Raw genomic sequence first — 17,036 nt, 5'->3', positions numbered from 1 at the left:
AGAGGGGACCCACGCCACTGGTCGTCACTGCAGAGGGGTGCCTGCTGGAGCAGGGAAATGACTCCTTCACTTCAAGGGAAATTTTCTCGCTTCTTCTGGTGCAGCCTGAAGACAGGCAGTCCTCAGAGGATGCACAACCTGGAAACTGTTGCAGTTGCTGGCAGGAGCTTAAGATACAATGTTGCAGAAGTCATCTTTGCTTCTTTGTTGCAGTTTGTAGAGTTCCTGGAGGGTCCAGATGCAACTTCGTCGGTAGAAGGTGAAGTAAAGGATGCAGAGGATTTCTGCTGGAGTCTTGCAATCCGAATGTGAGGAAACTCCCAGAGGAGAGACCCTAAATAGCCCTGAGAGGGGGATTGGTGAGCTACACAGAAAAGCATCTATCAGAGGAGGGCTCTGACGTCACCTGCTGGCACTGGCCACTCAAATGCTTCCAGAGTGCCCCACTACCTTGGAATCGAATCCAAGATGGCAAAACCCAGGGACACTCTGGAGGAGCTCTGGGCACCACCCCTGGAGTGTTGATGGACAGGGGAGTGGTCACTCTCCTTTTATTTGTCCAGTTTCGTGACAGAGCAGGGACTCGGGGTCCCTGAACCTGTGGAGACTGGATTATACAAGGAAGGCACCATCTGTCCCCTTCAAAGCATTTCCAGAGGCTCTGGAAATCTACCCCTCCCATGCCTGTAACACCTATTTCCAAAGGGAGAGGGTGCAACACCCCTCTCCCAGAGGAAATGCTTTGTTCTGCCTTCCTGGGATCAAGCTGCTTGAGCAACAGGAGGGCAGAAACCTGTCTGTGAGGTGGCAGCAGCTGGGGCTGCCTGGAAAACCTCAGAAAGCTGGTATGGCAGTACTGGGGGTCCACTGTGGAGCCCCCACAGTGCATGGAAGTGTACAACCAATACTAGAATCAGTATTGGGGTACAATTCCCAGATGTTAGACACCTTACATGGCCATAATCAGAGTTGCCATTGTGCAGCTGGTCATAGGTATTGACCTGTGTCCAGTACATGTGACAAATGGCGTCCCCGCACTCACGAAGTGCGGGAAAATGGTCCTGGGTGATGGTGGGGCACCTCTGCTAGTGGAGGGGTATTCTCACACACAGGTACTTTGCACCCAGCCTTCAGGTTTGGAAGACCTAACATATAGATGACTTATAAGTGACCTGGGGCCAGATGTAGCAAAGTGTTTGCGCCTCGCAAACGGCGAAAATCGCCGTTTGCGAGGCGCAAAAGCCACTTTGCCATTCAGAAATGCATTTTGCGAGTCGGCTCCGACTCGCAAAATGCATTTCCGACTCGCAAATAGGAAGGGGTGTTCCATTCTTATTTGCGACTCGCAGTGGGATGCAATTCCTGGAGTCGCAGTTACCATCCACTTCAAGTGGATGGTAACCCACTCGCAAATTGGAAGGGGTCCCCATGGGACCCCTTCCAGTTTGTGACTGGACCCCAAATTCTTTTTTCAGGGCAGGGAGTGGTCCAAGGGACAACTCCCTGCCCTGAAAAAAAAACGAAACTAAAGGTTTCGTTTTTTTTGAAGTGCAGCTCGTTTTCCTGTTAGGAAAACGGGCTACACTTAAAAAAAAAAAACTGCTTTATTGAAAAGCAGGTCGCGTACATGGAGGTCTGCTGACGACAGCAGGCCTCCATGTTAGCGAGTGCCTATACTCGCAATGGGGCCGCAATTTGCGACCCACCTCATGAATATTCATGAGGTGGGTCATTGCGACCCCATTGCGAGTCGCAGTCGGTGTCTGAGACACCGTACTGCATAGCAATTTGCGACTTGCAAATTGCGAGTCACAGGGACTCGCAATTTGCAAGTCGCAAATTGCCGACTTGCTACATCTGGCCCCTGGTGCAGAGAAAATGGCTGTGAAAGGATGCATGCACCATTTCACGCAGGCTGCAGTGGCAGTCCCGCAGAAGTTTTTGCATGGGCTCCCTTTGGGTGGCAAAAGTAATACTGCATCCCATAGGGATCCCCTGGAACCCCAATGCCCTGGGTACCTAAGTACCATATACTAGGGACTTTTAAGGGGTGACCAGAATACAATTTGGGATGAAATACTGAGTTAACTGTATCCAACACCCACATTTAAGGGGGAGAGAGCATATGCACTGGGTCCCGGTTAGCAGGACCCCAGTGACACAGTTAAACACACTGCCAAACAGGCCAAACATGGGGGTATCCATGCTAGAAAGAGGCTACTTTCTCACACAACCACCCACCCCCCCAAACGAAGGACAATAAGGCTAACCTTGGCCAGATGAGACTTTATTGTCTAAGTGGTGAAAAGTGGAGAGTAGATCTGAAATAGAGTGGTTCCTCCGTTTATCATCCACTGTATGGCCCTTTCCCTATGGGGAGGTGAACTGCCCTGTTTGAAGATTTTTATCTAGAGAACAGTGCAAGTGTGAACTCTGAGATTCCCTATTTGTAAGGTTATTAAAAAGTTTTAAAATGGGAAAGGATGACTATCCCTGGAATCATATGTCAAGACAGGACTGCTGTCCTAAGGATTGCAGTGCCAGACAGGGATGCAAGGCCAGTGCAGGGCAAAATGTTTGTCCCCTTGGCTCTAAGAGAGGACAGGGTTGCTGTCCTTCTTGGGTTGGAGCAGGGCAGGGTTGCTGTCCTAAAGGCTCCACATAAGGACAGGGCTGCTGTCCTATGTTTTTAGAGGTAATGAAGGGGTGCTGCACAAATTTCGCTCTAGGGGGGGCTGGAGGGTTGCTTTAAATTTACCAAAACAATGCAGTTATGCTTGTCTGTTTCAGTGTTTTCACAGAGAGGGACTTTTGCCTCCGGGAATTTAGCTGTGGTAGTTGTGGACTCCCTTGGTACAGGTTCCGCCCTAGGAGAGGTATCTCCCACCACAGGAATCGTATAGTTAGTGGTAGGGTGGGAAAGGGATACTCTGATACCCTTTTTACCTGTGGGGCGAGGAGGATCCTGAGGCTTCAGGGCTCTTTCTCTTTGCTTTTTCATCTCACTTGAAATGAAAGGAAGCAATTCCTCAGGGATGCCCAGCATGGATGCATGGGCCCTAAACTTTACATCAGCCCAACCTGAGGCCTCTAGGTCATTACCTAAGAGACAGTCTACAGGTAAGCTAGGTGACACCACAACATGCTTAGGGCCAGTAACTCCACCCCAACTATGTTGCACTACAGCTAAGGGGAGAGACTGAGTGAAGTTGTTGACATCGGTAACCTGGTACTGCTGTCCAAGGAGGTGTTGTGCACGTGACACCAAGTTTTCAGTCACTAAAGCGATACTGGCACCTGTGTCCCTGTAGGTATGGGCCTCAACAGCATTTATTTCAATTGACTGTTTGTAGTTATCCATGTTAAGGGGACAAGCAGCCAAGGTGGCAAGGCCAGTGCCACCAGGTGAGACAGAAACTGTCTTGGGGGTTTATACACCTACCCCAGATTCTATGATGGACCCAAAAGTGAACCCAACCACACCTTTGCTTTGACTATTGCCAGTAGTCCCACCACTATTGCTACTACTACTAGGGGCACTAGGAGTTGAAGTGGATGTAGTAGTGGTGGTAGGCTCAGGGGCTTTACCTGGACAGTACTTGTCACCTGGCCTATGGCCTTTACCTCTCCACACATAGCACCAAGGCTTTTTACTGTGTTTAGAAGAGGAGGAGAAAGAAGAGGTTGTATCCCCATTCCCAGAGGAGTGTTGTGGTCCTGAAGAGGAATCTTTATGTATATGTTTGTCCCCGTGCTTGTCCTGAGATTTTTCCAATCTTTCTTCTTTTCTTTGTCACCCCTGTATGAGCTTTTCTGCTCACCCTTGCTCTGACCCATTTTTCTGCCTTTGTTCTCAATTCTTGGGGAGAGGTCAGATCTGAGTCTACCAAGTATTGGTGTAACAAATCAGACACACAGTTATTCAACATATGCTCTCTCTCAATAGAAATTTATAGAGATCCTCATAGTCAGGCACTTTGCTGCCGGGTAACCAACCTTCTAAAGCTTTGACAGAACAGCCCACAAAGTTAACCCAATCCTGTGAGGATTCCTTTTTGGTTTGTCTGAATTCTATTCTGTACTGCTCTGCGGTGAGCCCAAAACCATCTATGAGTGCAGTTTTTAGAATACCATAATTGTCTGAGTCATTCTCCCTGACAGTGAGGAGTCTCTCCCTCCCTTTATCAGAGACGGACAACGAAAGATTAGCAGCCCACTGCCTATGAGGGACCTTCTGAACTTTACAGGCTCTCTCAAGTGCAGCAAACCACTTTGGGATGTCATCCCCCACCTTGAATGGGGGAACAATTTTATGAAAGTTTCTAGAGTCAGTGGGGTCCTCCCTGATCCCATAACTCCTGAAACTGCTGCTGCCACCATGGGGAACTAACCCCAACCCCTGCCTCTCTCTCTCCACAGCTAAGACCTCCCTATCTCGGGCTAGCTGTTGCTACAGCAGCCTCAGCCTGGCGTCTTCCAGCCTCAGTTTTCTATGCTCCCTATCTATGGAGTCATCACCTGGAGTGGAAGTGTGGGACCCCTCAGAAAATGAGGAACATGTGAGTGGGCAGAGGTAGATCTTTCCCTAACCTTAGTAACCCTAGTGACCTGACCTCTAGGTGTGAAGGGAGCCCTCCCAGAGTGACTACCCCTCCCACTGCCAGCTAGACTAGATGGTTTGCTAAGGGGAAGATCTTTTGAAGAGCCCGCCCCTGAATCTTCAGGATGATGTCCTGATTCTAAAGGGGTAGAATCTCCCTCCTCCTCCTCCTCCTGGGTACCAGACTGCTCCTGGTCATCCTGAAGAAGGAGACTCAAAAGTAAATTCTTATTAGGGTTATTCCCTACATCTTAGCTCCTTTCTGAGCAAAGCCCCTTGAGGTATTTGAAGGTCATGCCCTCATAGGGAGTACCCATGACCTCAGAGCTAGGCCCAGCAGTAGACATAGTGTAGTGAGTGTTAGGGTGAGAGGAAAGAAAAAAAACTACTCTACCTAACCCCTAGTCTATTTTCTTTCATGTGTGTGAGTACTCTGTGACTACAGTGGTATTGCGTGAGCTTTGCATGTATCTTAGATAAGCCTTGGCTGCTCATCCACAGCTACCTCTAGGGAGCCTGGCTTCTAGACACTGCATACAATTCAGTAATAAGGGATAACTGGACCTGGTATAAGGTGTACATACCATAGGTATCCACTACGAACCAGGCCGCTTCCTACAATACCTGGACCTGGTATAAGGTGTAAATACCTTGGGTATTCACCAGACACCAGGCTAACTTCCTACAAGAAGCATCTCGGCTCACTCATTTTCCTAGTAGATGAGACTTGTGGTGACCTATTTTTGTGACATCTGCACTAACCCACCATTGCCCTGTCAGTTTCCTGAAGCTTACAAGAAATGTGTCTTGTCTTTCGTGCTCAGTCAGCTAACCACAAGGTACTTTCTGAAACTAAAGTGAAATGTTTCTTTTCTGTTCAGTGCTTTTCAGCACGTATTTGGGCCTGCCATTGATTACATAGGTTCGATGCTATTTCTAACCGGAAAGGTCCTCTTGGGGGTCTGCTTAGATCTGTGAGGGTCTGCATCCAATTTTCTCAGGGATGCATCAGGGATTAGGTGCAGGACTCACAAGTATTTAGGGTAAGTCAGCTAGTTGAATTCCTTGGACAGAAGAGAGACAAATAAGTCCCATAGGTCCTGGTAAGTGTGGGGTGATGCTGTGCCACCAGTATGAGTTTTTCCATGCCCAGGATCAGCCATAGTCTGTGTAGCCCAGGTGCTGTGAAAAAAAACTTTGTCAGAGCCCCAGTGGGAGAGGATGCACTGGAGAGCCACCGCCAGAACTAAACCAAAGTGGTGTCTGCAATTAGATTTCAGCCGGTATGTTAAGGTATTGGTAAGGCCCAGTACATTGTATGTTGAAAGTCCTGGAAGTTGCGTGTTCGTGTGTGTGTCGGTGTCCATCAGAACCTCCTTCCAATTTGGAACCAGTTTAGGGCACGGCCAGAGGAGATGTAGTAAAGTGTATGTGACCCACGCAGCCCTGCCAGGAGGTTGCACAACAGGTCAGGTTACCTTGATGTAGTTTGGCGAGTGTGAGATACCAGTATGTGAGTATTTTTAGAGCCATTTCAATGATAGCTGCATTGCATGCAGTATGGCGTGCGTGATAATGTATTTCCTCCCATTCCTTAGGTGCAAGGGGTGCCCCACTTTCCACTCCCACCGCAGTTGAGGTGTAGATTTTCCTCCTGGAGTGGCCCGAGAGGAGGGTGTAGATTTTGCAAACTAGTCTCTTATCTCCATCCTTTATGAGAAGCCATTTCGCGAAAGGCCTTAGTAGTCTCTGCCCCTAGGCCACACTGTAGGCTTCATGACCCAGTGCCCGATCTAGAGGTAACAGAGACGCACCATCTCGAGAAGGCCATACCCCACCTTTAGTTGGTCAAATGGGACGATCCCATTGGTGTCAAAGAAACACTCTATTGATCTACAGCCTGCTTGATGCCAAGCTGTGGTGCAGTAGGGTGGAGGCCCAGGGAGAAGTCAGGGTTTCTCAAGATAGGTGTCAAAGGGGAGAGGAATGTAGTCAGACCCCTGGGTATTCCTATGGAGTCCAGGTTCACAAGGGAGGCTCTAGTGACAGGCCTTGAGTATAGGCGCCAGGCCCTATGCTTACTAGGCAGCCACTGGAGTTTCCACATGTGTCCCAGCTACTACTCTGTCCGTAAAGCACCAGTGTAGTGTGAAAAATGCTGTACGCTGTGCAATGGGTCCGGGCAACCACACGGTTTACAGAGGTAAACACTAGACCACCTAATGCTCTAATTTTTGTGGTAGCTTGGTTGTGCAGTTAGGCTAATCTTGGAGAAATTCAAAGCCTTTGTTGTACCCACAGTATCAATAAAGGTCTGTCCTCCGGGTCCGTCGGGTGAAATTTGGTCTTTCTTTGGCGTCTGGTTCCTTGGTCAGCAGCCGGTCAGTGAACTGGACTTCACTGGCTTTTGGGTCATTGATGCAAAAAAGTGATGCCTTCATTGTGAAGGGAGATCTTCAGCAATTTTCAGAAGAATGGAGGTCCTCTGATGGTTTATAGAGTCTGTCTGATGTCTGGGCAACCCCTCAGCGGTGATTGTTGAGTCCTGGATGCAGCAGGCAGGGTTTGGCACCCTTTTCTTGGTGCATCAGGACTTTAATTCTCGAGCCTTGGGTCTTCTTTGTTGCTTGTCTTCTTGTGTCCTTGGAATTTGAATTTCTGGTCTAGGGATGCCCATTAAATACTGGATTTAGTGGGCGTTTAGGGAGTACCGTGGTAGTGACAAATGGGTCATCTACCTTTGGGTGGCTACACCCACTTAGTGACCACTTCCTCTGGGCTGAGGTCACTTCCCAACACCTGGTTGGCTATTTTCCTACCTTGCAAGATGGAGGAAAATGAAATGGAGGAGTCACCCGGCATGCAACACCTTAAAGGCGGTGCAAGCTGGTGCTGATCACTCCTCCTGTCCTTCGTGTGTTTTCCCAATGTTGCTCCCACCAAAAGTGGGGGTTTGCAATGAGGGTGGTTGTCTGCAGCTTGCAGAAGGCCTGGGGGTCAAGTTTCAAAGGCGGTAAGCCCTTTGAAACTTGCTAGCAGGGCAGTGCATGTTCCTGAGGAGGGAGGTGTTACACCTCCACCCTAGGGTTCCAGAATCTTGTCTGGTGGTGGCAGGCTGGTTGTGACCAGCCAGCAACCATGCCAGTGTTAGTTAGCTTTTGCAGGGGGCACCTTTAAGATGGCCCCAGGGTACATTTTGCAAAAAATCCAATACTGGTACCAGTTTGGATTTATCATTCTGAGTTGCTTGACACCAAACAACCAAGGGTTCAAAACTGTCTCCAGATCCTCGAGGCCCCTGTCCATTTGTGAATTGTCTCAAATTCTCTGACCCGCCCTTTTATTTGTACTCTATTATTTTCACAATTTATTCTCAGCTGCAGAGATGACAAATAGTTCTCTGCTTGGCACCCCTTTTAAAGACTCCCCAAGGGTTGCTATGTGTGTGGTTTCTGTGTTGTTAGTCTCTAGGAAAGCTGCTAGGGCACTAGCCAGTTCCTGGATCATGCCCTGTTTGTAAAATAGACTATCCCACAGTCTGTACAGACCTCTAGCTGGCAGACTATCTCTCAGTCCCTACTGGCCTCTTGCTGGAACAGCTACCCTGTCTCCAACTCGGAGGGTAAGGGTCAGTGGAGCATGTTCTGAGCACCATAGGCTCAATAAAGGCCTCCTGATTCTAGCAGCCCCATCAGGAAGCCCAGGAAGTTACCAATGCGGGCACAGATCTTGTGAGTTGGTGAGTAATATGTGTAGTGTGGAGTGCAGTGACCTCTATATGTAGCTAAGGCTCAGTCCTGGAGCCATGCCTACTCCCCCCACTCCCCATCTCCCGATTAGTAAACCATCTGCCCAAATCTCTGCCCTGACCAGTCCAGCTCGTTATTCATTATTAGATTCAGGTCTTCCTCTATTAGGATAGCTTGGTTGGTGTACTTGAGAGTGTCCAGGGATGCCTGTTTTAGAAAATGCTCCTGGTTCTCGTTGGGTGCATAAATGGATGCAATGTAAGAGGGAGCTTTTCCACCTGGATTCGTAAAGCTAATAGTCTGCCCCAGGTCTTGCCCAATTTTAGCCTATTTTGCCTTAAAAGAAGCAGGAGAAAAATATAGCAAAGTTCCCCTGCTTGGCAGGCCTGAGGAAAAGTATTGGTGGGAGAAGTGGTGGGATTTAATCCTGTTCTAGTCCTGGGTAATTATAAGTGTTAGAAATGAGGTCTTTGGTTGGTAGTCAGGTTGCCCCCGTGTCCAAGCAAGGATTCTCACTCTAGTCAGGGTAAAGGAGAATCACACTCAGTTAACCCCTGCTCACCCCCTTGGTAGCTTGGCACGAGCAGGCAGTGTTAACTCAGAGACAATGTGTTAACCGAACTAGTACCAAATGACACAACACAGGTTTAGAAAAATAGTAAATATTTTATCTAAATAAAAAAGACCAAATATGACAAAAATCCACAATACACCATTAAAAAATGATCTTAGCACTTAAAAACACAACAATAGTGCCTAAAAGCACAAATGCTGTAATTTGATATTAAGCAGCATCATGACGGAGTCGTTTCCTATAATGCAATGCCAATGGGGCCGTTTACAGAGTCATGTGAACCCCCAGGTACAGTACCTTTGTAAAATAAGTAGAAACCGGGCCGGTACACGGAGTCACTGGATCCGATGCAGCATTGATTCCGGTGCTAAGGGACAGAGGAGCAGAGGTGTTGTGTAGCGGCGTTGTGTTCTTACTGCAGAGCGGTGCAGGTGAGGCGGCATCAGGGTAGGAGGCTGGCCTGGCTTATAGTGGGTACCTAGTGGAACTTACACCCTGTGCCAGTTATCCCTTATTAGTAGATAAGTAGTGTTCTAGCAGCTTAGGCTGATAGAGGTAGCTATAGCTGAGCAGCTTAGGCTGAACTAGGAGACATGCAAAGCTCCTACTATACCACTTATATCATATAGCACTATATCATAAGAAACACAATACTCAGAGTTACTAAAAATAAAGGTACTTTATTTTAGTGACAATATGCCAAAAGAATCTCAGAGGATATACTCCCTTAGGAGGTAAGTAAAATACACAAAATATACACACAGACCAAAATCAGGTAAGTAAAACACTTAGAAAAGTAGTGCAAACACTTAGAACACAATAGAATGCAATAGGAACAATAGGCCTAGGGGCAACACAAAAATATACTCTGAAAATGGAATGCGAACCACAAAGAGACCCCAGGCCTAGTGTAGTGTGTAGAGGGTCGCTGGGAGTGTAAGAAAACACTAAGGGTGTCCAAGATACCCCACCCCAAGACCCTGAAAAGTAAGAGTAAAATTACACTACTACCCCAGAAGACGGATTCCTGGACCTGAGGACCTGCAAAGGAAGGGGACCAAGTCCAAGAGTCACAAAAGTGTCCGGGGGGGGGGCAGGAGCCCACTAAACCCCAGATGAAGGTGCAAAAGGGCTGCCTCTGAGTAGAAGAAGGCGAAGATTCTGCAGCAACGTAAGGTGCCAGGAACGTCTCCTTTGGTCAGAAGATTTCCCACGGCGTGCTGGAGGATGCAGAGTTGTTTCCACGCAGAAAGACCACAAACAAGCCTTGCTAGCTGCAAGAGTCGCGGTTCAAGATAATGGGTGCTGCCCGGGCCCAGGAAGGACCAGGCGGTCGCCACTTGGATCAGGAGACAGAGGGGGGCTGCTCAGCAACACAGAGAGCCCACGCAGAAGCAGGCAGCACCCACAGAAGCACTTGAACAGGCATCCAAGAAATCTGAGCACAGTGGTCGTCTCAGCACTACAAAGGCGGGTCCCACGAAGCCGGAGATCAACTCAGCGAGTTGGGCAATGCAGGATGGAGTGCTGGGGACCTGTGCTGTGCTTTGCACAAAGGAATCCTTGCAAGAGTGCACAGAAGCCCTAGCAGCTGCAGTTCACGCAATACACAGGATTACTGTCTGGCGTGGGGAGGCAAGGACTTACCTCCACCAAATTTGGACAGAAGGAGTACTGGACTGTCTGGGTCACTTGGATCCAGCTCCTGTGTTCCAGGGGCCACGTTTGTCAAGATGAGAGGGGGCCCAGAGGACCAGTGAAGCAGAAGTTTGGTGCCTGCGTTAGCAGAGGGAAGACTCCGTCAACCCAGGGGAGATTTCTTCTTGCCTTCCAGTGCAGGGTAAAGGCAGACAGACCCCAGAGCATGCACCACCAGGAAACAGTCGAGAAAGCCGGCAGGATTAGGCGCTACAATATCGCTGGTAGACTTCTTGCTACTTTGTTGCAGTTTTGCAGGCGTCCTGGAGCAGTCAGCGGTCGATCCTTGGCAGAAGTCGAAGAGGGAGATGCAGAGGAACTCTGGTGAATTCTTGTAGGTCGTTATCTGAAGAGAAACCCACAGGAGAGAACCTAAATAGCCCTCAGAGGAGGATTGGCTACAGATAGAGGTAAGCACCTATCAGGAGGGGTCTCTGACGTCACCTGCTGGCACTGGCCAATCAGAGGTCTCCATTGTGCCCTCACACCTCTGCATTCAAGATGGCAGAGGTCTGGGACACACTGGAGGAGCTCTGGGCACCTCCCCAGGGGAGGTGCTGGTCAGGGGAGTGGTCACTCCCCTTTCCTTTGTCCAGTTTCACGCCAGAGCAGGGCTAGGGGGATCCCTGAACTGGTGTAGACTGGCTTCTGCAAGGAGGGCACCATCTGTGCCCTTCAAAGCATTTCCAGAGGCCAGGAGAGCCTACTCCTCTCAGGCCCTTGACACCTATTTCCAAAGGGAGAGGGTGTAACACCCTCTCCCAGAGGAGATCCTTTGTTCTGCCTTCCTGGGACTGGGCTGCCCAGGCCCCAGGGGGGCAGAAACCTGTCTGACAGTTGGCAGCAGCGGTAGCTGCAGAGAAAACCCCAGAGAGCTCGTTTGGCAGTACTCGGGCTCTAAGCTGAAGCCCCGGGGATGCATGGGATTGTCCCCCCTATACCAGAATTGTATTGGGGGGACAATTCCATGATCCTAGACATGTTACATGGCCATGTTCAGAGTCAACATTGTGACGCTACACATAGGTTTTGACCTATATGTAGTGCACATGTGTAATGGTGTCCCCGCACTCACAAAGTCCGGGGAAATTGCCCTGAAGGATGTGGGGGCACCTTGGCTAGTGCCAGGGTGCCCTCACACTTAGTAACTTTGCACCCCACCTTCACTAAGTGAGAGTTAGACCTATAGGTGACTTATAAGTTACTTGTAACTGGCTGTGAAATAACGTGGACGTTATTTCACTCAGGCTGCAGTGGCAGTCCTGTGTAAGAATTGTCTGAGCTCCCTATGGGTGGCAAAAGAAATGCTGCAGCCCATAGGGATCTCCTGGAACCCCAATACCCTGGGTACCTAGGTACTATTTACTAGGGAATTATAAGGGTGTTCCAGTGTGCCAATCAGAATTGGTAAAATTAGTCACTAGCCTGCAGTGACAATTTTAAACTCAGATAGAGCTTAAACACTGAGGTTCTGGTTACCAGAGCCTCGGTGATACAGTTAGGCACCACACAGGGAACACATACAGGGCATACTTTATGAGCACTGGGGTCCTGGCTAGCAGGATCCCAGTGACACAGGTAAAAACAAACATATACACAAGTACAAATGGGGTTAACATGCCAGGCAAGATGGTACTTTCCTACAATCGGTTGCGAGGTGTTGGTCCCTTGGTACCTCCAGCAGATACGAAGCCTGGCGAAGTCACGATGCTGCAGGGTGACCTCACGGGGTCGAGATGATGTCACAGGGACGTCACAGGAGCTGCAATGGCATCAGATGTCACGAACATCAGACTTTTGACACTCCGATCTCATCGAGGTCATGCAGGATCAGCGGATGCGGGGACATGAGGCCTGCGGAGTCGTTTGGGTCGTTGCGCTTCTGCAAGGTCCACGGCTTCGGGACAGGCGGCGTTATGGATTCCGTGCATCTGTGTCCTTAGTGAAGTTGCATGGCATCATCCAGTATTGATAGAAAGGTTTTCTCCAGAAATTCACTTCCAGGGGCCCAGGAACTGGAATGGCACCCTCTTGTAAGCTAGAATCCACAGCATGTAGACTCAAAGCTGGATGGTGAAGTTTTTGCTCTCAGGCTTCAAAACAGGAGGCAAGCTCTATTCCAAGCCCTTGGAGATTCTTCTTAAGCAGGAATATACCACAACGTTCAATCTTTGTCCCAATCCAAAGGCAGATGCAGCAACTGCAGGATAGCTCAACAAAGCACAGTCACAGGCAGAGGCAGAACTTCTCCTCAGTTCTTCATCTCTTTTCCTTGGCAGAGGTTCCTCTTCATTCCAGAAGTGATCTAACGTCTGGGGTTTTGGGTCCAATACTTATACCCCTTTTTGCCTTTGAAGTAGGCAAACTTCAAAGGAAAGCCTCTGTTGTTCACAAAATCCTGCCTTGCCCAGGCCAGGCCTCAGGCACACACCAGGGGGTTGGAGACTGCAATGTATGAGGGCAGGCACAGCCCATTCAGGTATAAGTGCCCACTCCTCCCTCCTCTCTAGCTCAGATGGCTCATCAGGATATGCAGGCTACACCCCAGCTCCCTTTGTGTCACTGTCTAGAGAAGATTCACAAACAGCCCAACTGTCAATCTGACCCAGACAGGGAATCCACAAATAGGCACAGAATGTTTAAAGTAATCAAATGCTCACTTTCTGAAAGTGGCATGTTCAAATTAACCATCTAAAAACCAACTTCACTAACAGATATATTTTTTAATTGTGAGTTCAGGGACACCAAACTCCACATTTCTCTCTGCTCTTAGAGGGAATCTGCACTTTAAGGATATTTAAAGACAGCCCCCATGTTAACCTATGAGAGAAATAGGCCTTGCAACAGTGAAAACCAAATGTGGCAGTATTTCACTGTTGGGAAATGTCAAACACATCAGTACATGTCCCACCTTTAACATACACTGCACCCTGCCTATGGGGCTACCTATGGCCTACCTTATAGATGCCTTACATGTATAAAAAGAGAAGGTTTTGTGCCAAGTCGAATTGGCAGTTTAAATCTGCACCCACAGACACTTTAGTGGCAAGTCTGAGCCATGTTTACAGGGCTACTCATGTGGTCCGCACAACAAGTGCTGCAGGCCCACTAGTAGCATTCGATTTACAGGCTTTGGGCACCTCTAATGCACTTTACTAGGCACTTATTAGTAAATCATATATGCCAATCATGGCAAAGCCAATACATAGAGAGCACTTGCACTTGCACTTTAGCACTGGTCAGCAGTGGTAAAGTGCCCAGAGTAACCATACCAGCAATAACAGAGTCCAGCACACAGAAGCGACCTGGGAAGTAGAAGCAACAAGTTAGGGGAGACCACACCAAGAATGTCAGGTCTAACAAGAAGGCTTTCTTAGAGGAGGCATACCCCCCTGCCCGAGAGCACTGCTTTCCTCTTAACTGGGCTACTTAAGCCTCGCACATTGAGGCTGATACTTTAAGAGTTGGGCCTGTGTGGGTCAGGTGTGTAGTTGTCACTGTAGGTCTGCCCAGTGTCAAGGGGGATTCAAGGCATAGATCCCGGGTGCAAGGGTGCAGTGGGTAGCATGTGCCAGACCCAAAGGGTGCCCAGTAGGTCTGGAGCTCGCCATCCCTAACTGGATGACAGCAAGCCACCTCAAATTGAACTCAGAAAAAAACAAGCTCATCATCTTCAGCCCCAAAAATTCAGCATGGAACGACTTTTGGTGGCCCACCACCCTTGGACCACCCCCAACACCCACCACCCACGCACGCAATCTTGGCATCATACTGGAGTCATCTCTCTTCTGGACTCAGCAAATCAATGCCATATCATCCTCCTGCTTCAACACCCTTTGCATGCTACGCAAGACTTTCAAATGGATTCCTTTAGAAACAAGAAGAACGGTCACTCACGCCCTCATAAGCAGCAGACTGGACTACAGCAACGCCCTCTACGCAGGGACCACAGCCAAGCTTCAGAGAAAACTCCAGCGAATCCAGAACGCAGCCGCACGTCTCATCCTCAACCTCCCCCGCAACGAAAACATCTCCGCTCACCTCAAATCCCTACACTGGCTGCCCATCAACAAAAGGATCATCCTCAAAATCCTTGTCCACGCTCACAAAGCCCTCCATGACACCGGACTAGCCTACCTCAACGAACTAATCAACTTCCACAAACCAACTCGACAGCTCCGCTCCACCGACCTCACCCTCGCTACAGTCCCCCCCATCCAACGCACCACCTCCGGCGGCAGATCCTTCTCCCACCTCGCCGCCAAGACCTGTTACTCCCTCCCCATCAACCTACACAAGACCCAGGACCTCCTAACCTTCAAAAAGCACCTCAAAACATGGCTTTTTGAGCAGTAACACCCCCCCCCCCCATCCTGAGCACCTTGAGACCCTACAGGTGAGTAGTGCGCTTAAGAAATTTGTTTGATGTATTGATTGATTGATTGATTGATTGATTGGAGCGTAGATGAGTATAGTCCCAATCTCCTCCTGAAATAAAACTTGAACTAAAAAACTCCAAACAGGTCCAGGAGGCTGTGGAGTTTGGTGAGGTGTTCCAAGTGGAAGCTCAGCAGTAAGGGTGGAACCAACCACACCTGATCAAATCTGTGGGGTTCATGGTCCCACCTTCCTCAGCTGCCACTGTCTCAAGAGGTAGAGGGGCAGACCAAGGCCAAGTGATGCCTCGGCATCCATCAGAAACAGATCACAGACAATCAGCCTCTGTGGGAGCTGTGTCTCAGGTTAGGCTGTCTATCATTTCCTGCTGCTTCTGGGCCATGATTATATGATCTGGATGCAGACCCCCATGAAAACCCTGTGCCCTCACCACTCACCGGGTCCACTTCTGTGCATGCAGTCTAGCTGTATAGATGTTGTCATCTGCCTCAAGGAACTGGCAGAATAGACTTTGAACGTAGGCTGGTATGTCCGAGCCCTCCAGCTCGAATGTGAGTATTGTCCTGATGGGAGCTGTTTTCAATGTTCTCCATGTGGGCTTGAAGGGCGAGCTGTTGTTCTTGGAGTTGAAGGACCACTTTTTGCAGGGATCCAAGTTTGTCTTCTTGTGCAGTGGAGTTGTCCTTGAGTGTGGAGACACTGTCTCCTGTCGCCTCCGGTTCGCATCTCACTTCGCATAGGTCATGAGAGAGTTCCCGCTTGGCAGCTTGGAGGTGTTCCTGAGGAGAGGAGAAAAGGGACTCCATTAACGTCTTAGTGAGGGGTGCCTTGGTGTCAGTCTCTTTCCCAGAGCGGGGCCTTGCTGGGGCAACAAGCTGTCTTCAACTGAAGCACCCCCTGTGTGAGTGAGGATGCCCTTAAGGGTGTGGTCCTCACAGTTGCCATTCAGTGCTGCTCTGTGACCCAGCCCCCTACTGGTGTTATGGTGTGGCAGCTGTCCTGTTTGCTAGGAATATTCACTGCCGAGCTGGCCTCTGTAGTATGCTGTTGTGGGCTAAGGTCTGGGAGGCTGAGCTGAGTGGATGGTAGGGTAAGTGGGCCATGAGTAAGTTCAGGTGAGGCGCATGTGGTGCACCACGGTGTCACATTCAACTAGGGTATCCTGAGACCCTCTTTGTAAAGAATTTATTTACTTAAGCATTTAAAATTCAATATCTCCAGTTCTACTGATTGGATTATTGTTGTTCTGATATCATTTTAATTATAACATTTTACTCCCATCATTTTAAATGTGTAAGAATGTTCTTGTGGTATGTTTTGACTTTATTACTGAGTGAGTGCAGCATACATTATTTACACATTGCCTCTATGGTAAGCCTGACTGCTTTGTACCAAGCTACCATAGGGTTAAGCACAGGTTAATTTTGTGAACTCTTTGTTTCCCTGTAACAAGGATTGGGGTTATTGTCTGAGTGGGGCTTCCCCACCCCTCAACCAATACCCAATTTCTTTAAAAATGAGCTGCCTTAAAATAAATATTCTCATGGAATGACTGACGTCCAGGTAGCGTGCTGTGGGCCCAAGAGGACAGTTTTCCATTTGTGAAACAAGTACAAGCTCAGGGTCAGTAGCAGATTCATGGATTGTAACTGCAACTGCAGTAACAAACCACTGATTGTGGCTCACAAGGATGAGGGGACCACTACCTTCACTCCTCAATCTATTTAAGATCCAGAACGGATTGCAAAACCCATTCCTGAACTTAGAACAACTATTTTTACTGACTCAATGAATGGCTTTTGTGCATTTCAAATATGTATTTTGTGGTTGTGTTTTTCAAATTCTAAGACTATGGGCCTGATTACGACCTTGGCGGAGGGGATTAGTCCGTCCCAAATGTGACCGATATCCCGTCCGCCGTATTACAAGTTCCATAGGTTATAATGGAACTTGTAATATGGTGGGTGGGATATCCCCCAAACTCGTAATGACGCCCTATATGTTCACAAAATACCTT

At 48.8% G+C, this 17,036-nt stretch overlaps 1 protein-coding gene across 1 annotated transcript in view; it reads left to right on the top strand.

Annotated features, from left to right (window-relative positions):
• Window positions 1-17,036, top strand: part of LOC138282944 (protein mono-ADP-ribosyltransferase PARP14-like) — a 570,373-nt gene that overhangs the window by 398,069 nt on the left and 155,268 nt on the right. The gene's annotated exons all lie outside the window — the stretch shown is intronic.

The sequence above is a fragment of the Pleurodeles waltl genome, chromosome 2_2, assembly GCF_031143425.1.
Source record: "Pleurodeles waltl isolate 20211129_DDA chromosome 2_2, aPleWal1.hap1.20221129, whole genome shotgun sequence".
In the NCBI taxonomy this organism is placed as follows: domain Eukaryota; kingdom Metazoa; phylum Chordata; class Amphibia; order Caudata; family Salamandridae; genus Pleurodeles; species Pleurodeles waltl.
Note: the sequence above shows the minus strand (reverse complement) of the source record. Positions and strands in the feature narration are given on the sequence as shown.